Below are 13,661 nucleotides of genomic sequence, written 5' to 3' on the forward strand. Positions count from 1 at the left end.
TTCTCACTATCCCCATAACTCTTTTTCCCTGGTTTCACATTTTTCCTCTTTTCCGTACACTTCCGTCCTACCATTTCCTCAACTGTTCTTCCCTGATACATTCCAGAGCACATATCAGCATTTCTCCATCTCCGCATTCTACTCTCATGAGTCGTTACCCACAAACCTCTCAATCTACCTCTAGATCCTCTGAACTCCTCAAATCTTTCTCGCTCCAGTTCATGCATTTCATCTTCCCACTTGGTCAATGCCTCAAATTGAGTTGGTCTAGGTCTCGGTTCAAGCTTAGTCATTTTCTCTCTCAAATTTCGTAACACAGCAGTGCTAAAAGAACCTACTTCTAGAGATGCCAACACTCCATCATTCTTAGTAAATCTAGCCCAATTTTCTAACCATATGCAGGTATGATTGCCATATTTTGTCATCATGTACGATGCAGGCGTTTTAGGTGGAGGAAGCAATTTTCCCTCTTGGTAACTATTTCCTTGTCCTTTTTAAACATGTTCTTCAATTTCTTAAACCATGTAGGTTTTTCTCTTTCTTCCCCATAATAAGACTAAATTTTTTCAATTCTCTCCTAATTTTCAAACAATCGCGCACTCTTCTGCAAACTGCTTCGCTACACCAACCTATCACAGATCGGTTCACACTAAAGCACCAATCAGCACAGAATACGTCGCAATCACTTTCAGCGAATGCTTTCACAGCTTTTGATAACGCACCAATCAGTATTCACTACGTTCCAGTCACGCGGACCAATCCCAGCGCGACATCTCTGACATCAGCCCTGCTTCGACTTCTGCAGCCCTGGCTGACCCCTCCTTTACAAAATTTATTGGCACACTGTATCTACACCTTTATACATCTAAAACCAGTTAGTAACCACATAAAACATTTCCATTTGTCTGTTTCGATAAAACTAAAGTGATAGTTTCTTTAAACTCACAAGAATGCTGTATTTCAAGTAGACTCTGTCCCTCACCACCCCTTGTTGTAAATATTTTTGTCCACCCTAAGCGTGGAAGGGTATACTCAGACATGAGTCCCTTGCTCATTGCACCATCAGGATTCAAGCAAGCCGGGCCGAAGACGGCTGTAATGCCAGAAACCGGTCCCCGGAAGCTTGTTTCCTTCCCAGTGTAAGAATTGGCTTTTGTAGTTTGGTTTGCCCTGTTCCCATCATGCACTGGGACAGGAACAGACTAATTTGCATACAGCCAGGTTCTGAAACTGGGATGGTGCAGTGAGCTAAAAAACGGTGTTGGATCTAGCCCTGATCTCTTGACTGGGTGAGAGTATTCTGCTTAATTCAGAGACTCTGTCCCTCACCACCCCTTGTTGTAAATATTTTTGTCCACCCTAAGCGTGGAAGGGTATACTCAGACATGAGTCCCTTGCTCATTGCACCATCAGGATTCAAGCAAGCCGGGCCGAAGACGGCTGTAATGCCAGAAACCGGTCCCCGGAAGCTTGTTTCCTTCCCAGTGTAAGAATTGGCTTTTGTAGTTTGGTTTGCCCTGTTCCCATCATGCACTGGGACAGGAACAGACTAATTTGCATACAGCCAGGTTCTGAAACTGGGATGGTGCAGTGAGCTAAAAAACGGTGTTGGATCTAGCCCTGATCTCTTGACTGGGTGAGAGTATTCTGCTTAATTCAGAGACTCTGTCCCTCACCACCCCTTGTTGTAAATATTTTTGTCCACCCTAAGCGTGGAAGGGTATACTCAGACATGAGTCCCTTGCTCATTGCACCATCAGGATTCAAGCAAGCCGGGCCGAAGACGGCTGTAATGCCAGAAACCGGTCCCCGGAAGCTTGTTTCCTTCCCAGTGTAAGAATTGGCTTTTGTAGTTTGGTTTGCCCTGTTCCCATCATGCACTGGGACAGGAACAGACTAATTTGCATACAGCCAGGTTCTGAAACTGGGATGGTGCAGTGAGCTAAAAAACGGTGTTGGATCTAGCCCTGATCTCTTGACTGGGTGAGAGTATTCTGCTTAATTCAGAGACTCTGTCCCTCACCACCCCTTGTTGTAAATATTTTTGTCCACCCTAAGCGTGGAAGGGTATACTCAGACATGAGTCCCTTGCTCATTGCACCATCAGGATTCAAGCAAGCCGGGCCGAAGACGGCTGTAATGCCTGAAACCGGTCCCCGGAAGCTTGTTTCCTTCCCAGTGTAAGAATTGGCTTTTGTAGTTTGGTTTGCCCTGTTCCCATCATGCACTGGGACAGGAACAGACTAATTTGCATACAGCCAGGTTCTGAAACTGGGATGGTGCAGTGAGCTAAAAAACGGTGTTGGATCTAGCCCTGATCTCTTGACTGGGTGAGAGTATTCTGCTTAATTCAGAGACTCTGTCCCTCACCACCCCTTGTTGTAAATATTTTTGTCCACCCTAAGCGTGGAAGGGTATACTCAGACATGAGTCCCTTGCTCATTGCACCATCAGGATTCAAGCAAGCCGGGCCGAAGACGGCTGTAATGCCAGAAACCGGTCCCCGGAAGCTTGTTTCCTTCCCAGTGTAAGAATTGGCTTTTGTAGTTTGGTTTGCCCTGTTCCCATCATGCACTGGGACAGGAACAGACTAATTTGCATACAGCCAGGTTCTGAAACTGGGATGGTGCAGTGAGCTAAAAAACGGTGTTGGATCTAGCCCTGATCTCTTGACTGGGTGAGAGTATTCTGCTTAATATAGAGACTCTGTCCCTCACCACCCCTTGTTGTAAGTATTTCAAGTAGACAGCGCTTACCTCTTCTCTACCACAGAATTTTAGTTTCGCCGATAAAGTAGCACTTCCTCTACCTTAAGCTTAGGTGAAAACTCTATTACTCTCTCAGGGATAAGTTTTAATCGGAATACCCAATTGATTCTTGTGCTTAAGCCCAAGATTTTATATGTTGCCTTCGCTATTCATTCACCACTTTTACACGTAAAATGTCCCTAACTTGTAATACACGATGATATTACCACTTTGAAACAGACTATGTAATGTGCGACTTACTTGCCACACTTTCCTCTTCCTTCCTAGGCAGAGTAACCAGCTTCCTACTTCCCAGAAGCCTTACAATTCCGACTACACATAACGTAATACAGACTCAACATATAATGTTAGTCATAATTTCTGTACATCAAAACTCTATATACATTACCCTAGTAAATCTATACATTGCCTGTCCATTGCCTGTCCAAGATAACCTATAGCAACCAGACTCCCGCTTCTAAGAAAAACGGATCCAGCGCTGCTCTAAAACAAGCCTCTAAACCATCACTATATCTCCCAGGAGCAATCACGCTTTACTCGTCAGTGGGGCCCATAACACCGTGAGTCACTCATTCACACAAATCACCCTGTTCCCAAGATCAGTGAAAACCAGAGGATGAGCTGCTGGAATTGCAAAATGTCCTACTTCATCTATTTAATCTAAATTCTATACATTATATACATATGCATTTTATTAGATCTTACCATGGTTTTAATTCTTGAGAAAACATTTAGGACACCCCACTTTTTGGTCAATGGATCAGCTAGTAAAAGTTAACTAATGGACAATAAGACCAGCTTAATTCTCCATTTATTTAATTTTATTTAAAATGTTGGATCTCCTAGCATGACCTCACTTTATTAAACTTTTGGTTCTAATTCAATTTAAACATTTTATTTATCATCTAAAGAAAGAGAAAATTAATTCAAACAGTTTACATTTATTAGCAGAATAGTTCAGAAAAATAAGTCAAAGACATATTACCAATCTTCTCGGCAATGGAAATCAGGATTAGAACAGCAAAGTTCCCCAAAACAGCCTCTCTATTCTTTCTCGATGTTCACCACCCGTCAGGACTCCGACCCATCAAAAGTTAAAGTCAAGAAAAATTTCAAAGTCTTTGCACCAAGGAAAATCGATCAGTCCGACAGCATGTTGTGGTTTGAAAAGTAATTCAAAAGCAAGCTTTTTTCTCTATTCCAAACAACCTCTTTTATACCCTTTTTCCCTAACTATCTAGCTAAAATTTGAAACTTTTAGGGTCCACACTCAATCCTCATTGGTCCATTCAAGGGGTGTATGAGGATAACCTCATCTCCTTAGTTCTGATTGTTTGTTATGGCATTCTTTCACCTTGTTCTTTAACCCCTTGCCTGATTCTGTCGGCCGTTGGCCGACAGCAGCACTACCTCCCTGGTGCTGCCGTCGGCCAATGGCAGACACGGCCCCGCCCATTTTGCGGAAGTGCCGCACTGCCACAAAATCGCAGCCGCAGGAAAAGGGTTAACTTGTCACTTTGCTGAACTTTCCCAGGCTCACAACACTGGCATCTTAACTTCGCACCATTCTGCTCTTCAGGCCACGCTGACCTAGACACCAGCCGCACAGGCACAGACTGCTTGCACATCTCTCTAGCACAGTCTTGCATGCGTAGAAAAAAGACATTCTTTTGGATTCTTGCAAACCCTCCATGTTTTACTAGGCTGCATGGGCCATAACGGGAACTATCATAGAAACAAACACAATTAAACGTTAGTTTTCAAAGTAAAGCCCTTCTGTTTACCTCCCTCCTTCTAAGTTCACCCTGTTAGTTATTACCTAGCTTAAAAGCCACACATATGCGTTGTTTCTTACCATTCTCCGTCATTTCTGCCACAATTATACCTTTAAGAAGCATACATGCATAGCCTTTAGATTATAGCATTTGCGCACTATATTAGTAAGACAGTTTCACACAATTAATGTATTACGGTTTGCAACACAAGCAAATTAGTATCCCACCTATATTTGTGTGTGTGTGTTCTATTCTACGTTGATTCATTTTAAAACCACACAATTCAAACATATTACGGTTATGGGAAGGTGACTTCATCAGGGGTATACAAATATTTTTGTTTTCACCCTCGCTCCATCACCTTCATGCTTCACTTTTTCTTATTTCCTTTTGAAAAAAGTTATTTTTCTAGCTCTCATACTTCTATTTTTGTTTCTACAGATCAAATCTCTAAATATCATTTTACTCAGTTCTGGTTAGTCTCTTATATAGTCCTCTAATCAAATAGGAGCACAGAGGGAACAAGAGACTCTGGGTCGCCCTCCACTCAAAAATCATAGACACACAAAAAACCCGGTCTCTGAGGCAATTTAATTTATAAACGGAGTGTGTATTTCCCAATGGTTTTCTACATTGCGTAGTGTATGTATCCTTACAATTTCTTACTCTACAAAACCCACTATTCTTTATTTCCTATATTGTGGTTTTTTAATACTTTTTTGCCTACTTTTAAAAGACCTTTCTCAATAGACGGTCCCCAAGAAGGTAGATAGTGACTGAAAATATGACTTTAAGCAATTCTCATCTCAATACATTCAGTTCACCAAAAACCACCAACTAAATGTGGAAAAAATGTGCGGGGGACAAAATGACCCCTAACGGGCGCACCACCAACAGGGTAACTGGTAGGTACTCACCAGATAAGCCCACTATTCTCATCATTGGCGGTCATTTTGTCCCAAAGAAATGAAATAAAACTGTGTAAGTGCATTAGAGTGACAAACAGTAACACTCCACGCTTGTGACAAAAAGTGAATAAAATTGGCAGCCACACTTGTATTACAATTACTTTATTAGTCACTAAGTGTGTACTGTTTAAAAATGAGCTGGTTGCTAACCTTGCATACCAATGCTACATGCCAACATGTTTCTTTCCCATGAAATTTTCGGAAAGTTCTTCAGGGCCAGACACTTCGTCACAGCACCAGTGTTGGACATACCATTCTGGTTGACTGTTGATTGAGAAAAGTACAGAAAACAAAACACTGTGTAATGAACACATTAGTTCACCCCATAGTAAACCATATTTTGAAGTTAAAAACATTATAATTACCCTCACTCAGCTTATGTCTCTCATACCAGCTTGTGAGGTAAAAATAACGAAGAACAAAACTCCTCTTGTGAGTCCTCCCTTTTGATTGACCCATCAGTCATTGTGTCAATCTAGACCCATGCCCCCAGAGAAGAGTAAGATGTTAAAAAAACATAATACGTTTTCTTGAGCTATAAACACTTGCACACACAACGTATTGTTACACCACACAGCCTCAGTATATCGGTGACTCATGACCATTAATCCTGATTTAGCATCCTACAAATCTCCTATTACATTCTTATTTCACTTAGGAGTGGAGTTCTATCCTGTACCGCTACAGAGTGCATAAATAAGCAATCAACAAGTCCTCAGACATGCAACTAAAATCTCCTTGCCCGGCCCCCCTACTTCTCACTGGCTGGGGCCTCATAGAGCGTGGTGTCTCCTCCTGCATCCCGCTACCACTTCGTTTCGATGTTAAAGCCTCTTCAAAAAGCGGTCACGTGATACTGCGGCCAACTTGTTATGCGTAGCCGCCATCATTGAAAGGGAAAACTTTCTCTCTTTCTTTTTCTTTTCCCGAACACAATAATATCGCCTCATTTAAAAAAAGGATTGAAAACTATGGTCCAGGCGGAGAACAGCCATGACAACGTGGGGATTACCCCGCACCGCCATTACAACGCGGGGATTACAACGAAAGTCGTTACAACGACTTTCGCTGGAGAGAGCTGTTGGATAGGGAATAGCTTAATTTTCTATCCAACACCTTCCCTACTGTCAACGTGGGCTGGAGTTGGAATAGAAAATTTAACTATTCCACTATCCAGCGCCCTCCAGAGAAAGTCGTTGTAACGACTTTCGTTGTAATCCCCGCGTTGTAATGAAATGCGGGGTAAAAACCCGCGTTGTATTGACATACAACCACACTATTTACTTATTTTATGCCGTATGTATTTGAAACCACCAAACTATATTAGGTAGCACGAACACTTTTTAATAGACACTCCTCATGCGGTCCTTGCTGGAATTGTGTAGAACAATTACCAAGGTCTTTATTAAAATAATTTGTAATCCCCATATCTTATACTTAGGCTGTTATTTATGTCTACCATCACTCAAGCAGACCATACCAGTCAAGTTCATGTGTGATCTCTTCTGCCAATAGCATCATTTTATATCTGTTCCTACAATAAGACTCCACAACATGGAGCCTCAGAGGAAAAATGTCAGATTAACCATCACTGATACCAAAGGCTCAGAAAATAAGGAAAGGACAAATAATGTGTGCGGAAAGTAATATGTGCGAAAAGGGTTAGCCAACCCTATTCCACTCAATAACCTCATTAAGTCCCTGTTGATCACTCTTTTCGTGATCGATCCACCGTGCTTCCTTTGAAAGCAGGATCTTATCAACGTTCTGCGAATTACCCAGTACCTGTTCAAGGACTACCCAGGTGAAGCTATTTATTATTTTGCAGTGTGGCAGTGTTGTACCAATTTAGTTGTTAGTTTCCCCGTCTTTATAGTGCTCAAGTGTTCTTGCATCCTGGTCTTGATTTTTCTAGACGTGAGCCCTATATATTGAAGGCCACATTCACAGAGTAGTCTATATACCACATTAGTGGTATTACAATTGCTAAAGTGGTTAAGAAACCACTCCCTTCCTGATTTTAGAAACACACTCTTAGTTTTTTTTAGTAAGAGGGCAGACTGAGCAAGAACCACAGTGGAAATGTCCCTTAGGGATGGTGGTCAACTTCGTTTTCAAAATAGGTAGAACTAGAGTATGGACCAGTTTGTCATTCAGATTGCTAGATCTCTTAAAAGCAAACTTGGGTGGTGGGATTTTAAAATCCCTGTTTGATAAAATGGTCCAGTGCTTACGAATGGACTGCCTGATCCTAGTTGATAACGGATCAAAGGTAATGACTACTGGGACGCACTCGTCTTTTTCTTTCACATTTTTCTCTAAGAGGACACTTCTGGGGGTACTCAAAGCTCTTTTCTTGGCTTGTTTGATAACTCTCAAAGGATAATTTCTCTGATGTAACTTCATTGTTAATCTCTGGGATTGCTCCATATAGTCTTTAGTCGATGAACAATTCCTTCTGTAACGCAAAAAATCCTCTTTTTCTCTCGCTCTAGGCATCCATGGTTAAAGGGTGGCTTCTGTAATGATGTACGTCATTATGATGTTGAGAAGTGTGGCTCACTGGTTAGAGGAGGCAGACCTGGAAGCAGAGGTCAGCCCGGGACCAGGGTTCAATTCCCGGCTCGGCGGGGTCTTGAGTCCTAAAATGTCCATGGACTCGACAATTCTCGCTCCGGTGCCTACTCGATTCACGGGTTCACACTCTGCGACTCTGGGCAACAGCTTGCTTAATCTCCACAACGGCCCCTCGCGGCGGGATGCCTGGCTTTCACCTTGCGGATACCCTGCCGGGGTTATCTCACAGGGGAATACCAGGACGGGTTCCCTAAGCAAGCGCTTAGAAACCGCTCGGTGATTTGCGCTATATAAATTCCTGTACATTTATGATGTAGGGACGCTCTGGTATGGAAGGTTGGGGGTCTTCTAAGAGATACAAGTTCAGTTATATGGAGAGACCTCAGAGACTAACAAGCTGATATTTGATGCTCTAATAAACAGCATTATAAACTTATTTATACTTGGAGTAAGTCATTATACTGGCGACGAGGAGGAAGAATCCACGAACATTGAAATTCACTGGAATGCATCACGGATATCAATGTGCATTGAAACATTACCTGAGACTGTTTTCTTCTTCGAAGAGTATTGCTGCAATTTAAGGCTGTCTAAATCCGGTCCAATAAGGAGCCAATGGTGGTGAGTGACACGCTGTTTGCCAGTGGAGGATATGTGATGAGTGTAGCGCCGCATTTTTTCTCTGTGGTATATTCGCGATCTTTGAGTTCTTTGCGCATTGCCAAGTTGTGAAGAGACGAAAACAGAGGCAAGCGCACATGCGAGTATTGAACTTTTTTTTCTCACTATTTGGACCTCAGTGACTGTTGACTGTGCGCATGCGCAAAGCACATCAGGCAACGCACGTCAGGTATGTTGCCATATTTAGGTCAGGCAGTAAAGACGCTCCGATCTCGATCGTCAAAGTGCATTTCAGCTAATAATTATACAACAGGCTGATGTGCACAGGTGCATTAAAGTGAGAAAATTAATTTGGAATGTTGGAATTGTGTATTTTAAAACGCTGATACACACAGCTCAATTTGCACCACTGATGCACACAGCTTGTGTGTGTTTTGTTTTGCTTATAGTCAATAATAGTGTTTGTTACAGCAATAATAAGCACTAGAAGAAAGAAACAATATTAACATATTTGTTAATAAGAAAAATTACACAATAAGATAACTGCCATGACAACACAAAGAGAAGTAACAGTAGATGATGAGGAAAATGATACAGGAGAAATATTGAGTACTGTTTTAAGAAGACACTACCTTTTGATCTTTCAGAACAACAACATGTTACTCAAAGATGGGAGAAGTGGACAAGGAGATTTGAGCATTTTTTAAATGCAACATGTAAAAATCATACCGATGAGCAAGCAAAAGATCTGCTGCTTAATCTTGTTGGAGACAAGGTAGATTTAATAATTAAGTTTCCACAACAAGAACGGAACCCATATAAAGGACTTATAAAATGTTTAAATGATAAATTTGACCCTCAGAGAAACTCAGATTTTGAGAGATATAATTTCAATATAACATGTCAAACAGAAGATGAAACATTAGATAATTTTGTAACAAGGCTTAAAAAATTGGTAACATTTTGTGAATTTGAAAAATGTAATAATGAAGTATCAATAAGGCTAAGAGTAATACAAGTTTGTAACTCCAAGAAATTCTGAAAAAAACTTTTAGAGAAAACACATGATTTACAAGAAATTTTACACATGGCAAGAACAGAGGTGCGAGCTGAGAAACATGCCATGAACATGGAAGAAGGAAGAATAAAAGCCTTAGAGCAAGTGAAACAAATGTCAGAAAAAAGTAAACAACGCAAGAAAAATTGAGATACCTTACAAGGAAAAGAGATTGTGTTATAAGTGCGGGTTTCAATTTCCTCACCAAAACTTTTGTCCAGCAATGGGCCAACAATGTAAAAAGAATGTGGAAGATATAACCATTGTGCAAGTATGTGTAGATTCAAGAAAGGGAAGAAGGACAGCTGGACAAAGAAAGAAAGTGGAAACAAACAATTTGATTTAGATGGAAAAAGAAGAAATGAAAATATAAAATACATAAAAGGAATGGAAGAAATTGAAAGAGAAGAAGAATCTGAAAAAGAATTTGAACATAGTGAAAGATTATACATGATGCAAGAAGGAAATGAAGTTCTATAACTCAACATGATAAGAAAAGATGACATTAAAAAACAACTTCAGTTGATTTATTAGTGGGTTCTGAAAAAGTACCTTTGGTTCTTGATAGTGGAGCAACATGCAATATAATGTGTTACTGAGTATGCAAAATCACTGAAAACCCTACTCTTAAACCTTCGAATGTAAGTGTTTTTGAGTGGGGAGCTAAGCGCCCTGTTTCCTGTTTAGGAAAATTTGAAGAAATCTTAAAGCATCAAGATATAAGCAGCAAAGAAGTAATACATGTCTTACAAGGGGAAGTTCAATGACCATGCATATTAAGCAACATAACTGCTCAGTTTATGGGGTTACTAGCAGTAACCTGTAATTTAACTAATGACAATCCTATTTTGCGAAAGTATCCACAATTATTTGATGGTCTAGGAAAATTAAAAGATAAAACAATCACCTTGCATATAAATGAAACAATAAAGCCTGTAGTGCAACTCACAGAAGAGTTCCAATTCATATGCAAGCAAAAGTTGGAAAAGAAATTAAAGCACTTCTGGAACAAGACATAATTGAAGAAGCAACAGGTCCAACACCATGGGTATCTCCCATTGTAATCGTTCTAAAAAAAGACACTGAAGATATTAGGATCTGTGTAGATCTGAGAATTCTGAACATTGCTATCGAAAGAGAGAGATACCCAGGCCCTCATTTGAATGATATGATCAGTAATATCAATGGTGCCGTTGTTTTTTCAAAACTTGACTTAGGTAAGTGGTATCATCAGTTGGAAATTGACAATCAGTCAAGATATATTACAATGTTTTCAACTCATTTAGGTTTGTTTAGATACAAACGTCTAAACTGTGGAATATGTTCTGCTGCAGAAATCTTTCAGGAAATTATAAAAAATGTCGTAAGGCCGATACAGAATAGCATGAATTATAATGATGACATTTTAGTTTTTGGTAAAGATCAGGAAGAGCATGATCAAGCCCTAGATGGTGTATGTAAACAACTTATAAAAGCTGGCTTAACTCAATCTTAAAAAATGTTAAATTATTAAAAATGAATTAACATTTTATGGATATATATTTTCTCGTGAAGGAATGAAACCAGATCCCAAAAAAATAATTGCTCTAAATGCAATACAAAGACCCAAAGGTATAACAAACCTGCGATCATTTCTAGGAATGGCCAGCTATTGTGCAAGATCCGTCAACAATTTTAAAACATTAAGTTCACCTCTAAGAGAATTAACAAACAAAGGTTGTAAATTTGAGTGGAATGTTGATTGTGAACAAGCGTTTGAAGAAATAAAGTCACAAATAACTATGGCAGCAAACTTAAACTATTTTGATCCAAATTTATGTAGGAATTGGTGGTGGACGAAAGTCCTGTAGGGCTAGATGCTATATTGGTAGAAAATAAACCTGGAAGAGAGACTCCAAGGTATATCGTTTCTCATGCTAGTAAAAACCTGCCTGAGATTGAAAAAAAATATTCCCAGCCTGAAAAAGAAAGTCTAGCGTTTGTCTGGGCATGTGAACATTATCATGACTTCATATATGGAAAACCTTTTGTAATCATAACAGATCACCAAGCTCTCACTTCCATTTTTGGGAATCCAAGAACAAAAATGCCATCAAAGATAGAATGATGGGGAATAAGACTAATGGATTACGATTTTAGAATTATTAATAAACCCGGAAAAGAGTATAATCCAGCAGATTATTTATCCAGGCACCCTTCTAACTCAAAAACAGACCAACATCTAGAAGCAGAGGAATACATTTGTTTTTTAATTAAATCAGCAATACCTGGAGTTATTACAGAAAAATAATTGGTTGAAGCCACATGTTCGGATGATACTGTGCAAGAGGTAATTAGAATAATACATGAAAATAATTGGAGATTAATAAATGGTGCAAGTCGTTTCAAACCAAGTGTGAAAAGAAGTGATATTTTGGACTTTAAGAACATTCAGTCAGAACTATCAGTAGCATCCTTGGGAATATTACTCAGAGGAAATAAGATAATTATTCCAGCTTGTTTACAATGACGAGTTATTAATTTAGCTCATGAAAGCCATAGAGGTATATCTGCTACTAAAAACATCGTAAGAGAAAAATTATGGGGCCCGATTCACAGAATTAATTTAAGACTCAATCCTAAACTTACTACTATTTTGGTATTCACAGAATGCACTTACTACTTTTGGTATTCACAGATTGAACTTACTACTTTTGGTATTCACAGAAGTTAGGACTTTGTCTTAAGTCTGTCTTAAGTCTGTCTTAAGTTTGTCTTAAGACAAACGTAAGACAAAATCCTAACTTCTGTGAATACCAAAAGTAGTACGTTCATTCTGTGAATGCCAAAAGTAGTAAGTGCATTCTGTGAATACCAAAATAGTAGTAAGTTTAGGATTGAGTCTTAAGTTCTTTCTGTGAATCGGGTCCAGAGTTCTCAAAGTTGGATCAACAAGTGGAAGAAGTAATTCAGTCATGTCATATATGCCAATGTACCTCAAGAGAAAAAGGAATAGAAGAGCTTCACATGTCAGAACTTCCAGACGCTGTATGGGTTAATGTGGCAGCAGATTTCTATGGACCTTTAGATTCGGGACATTATCTCTTAGCTATAATAGATGAATAGTCTTGATTCCCTGTTGTTAAAGTAGTATCTTCAACGTTAACAACAGCAGTACTTCTAGGTCTAGATGACATTTTCTCAACATGGGGAATACCTAATGTGCTTAAAACAGACAATGGTCCTCCGTTCAATGGAAATTACTTAAACAAAAATCATGAATTATTTAGGAATTGTGCACCGGAAAATAACTCCTATGTGGCCCCAAGCTAATGGAATGGTGGAAAGGTTAATGGCCACCATTAAAAAGACTGTACAAAGAGAAAAGTTGACACAAGTTTCAATAAATCAAGCACTATGTCAAGTGTTAAGAGATTACAGAAGTACTCCTCATACATCAACTGGAAAGTGCCTGTGAGAATTAATGTTTGGTCAATCAAGACATACCTCACTTGCCAGCAAATCTGCCAAGAATTCATAATGAAGTATTAAAAAAAGACAAAGAAGCAAAATAAAAAATAAAATACTATGCAGAGAGCAGAGGAAGATGTCAAAATCGAGAGTAGCAAGTAGGTGATCTAGTACTTGTTTGTCAACAACAAACAAAAACATCTCAAAGATTTTATCTAAAGCCTTTGGAAATTACAAAAGTCCATGGAACAGCCTTAACGGCTGAAAATGAAAATAAGACTATAACAAGAAACAAGACATTCTGTAAGAAAGTTAACCTTGATGAGCATGAAAACATGCAGTCAAATAATCAACAAGACGTACAACTAAACAGGAAGTCTGAAAAAGTTTCAAAGAAACCCTTACGTTTAATTGAACATTGCTAAATGTGTTTTTCTTTTATTTA

Source organism: Lissotriton helveticus, chromosome 1_1, assembly GCF_964261635.1.
Source record: "Lissotriton helveticus chromosome 1_1, aLisHel1.1, whole genome shotgun sequence".
NCBI classification, from domain to species: Eukaryota; Metazoa; Chordata; class Amphibia; order Caudata; family Salamandridae; genus Lissotriton; species Lissotriton helveticus.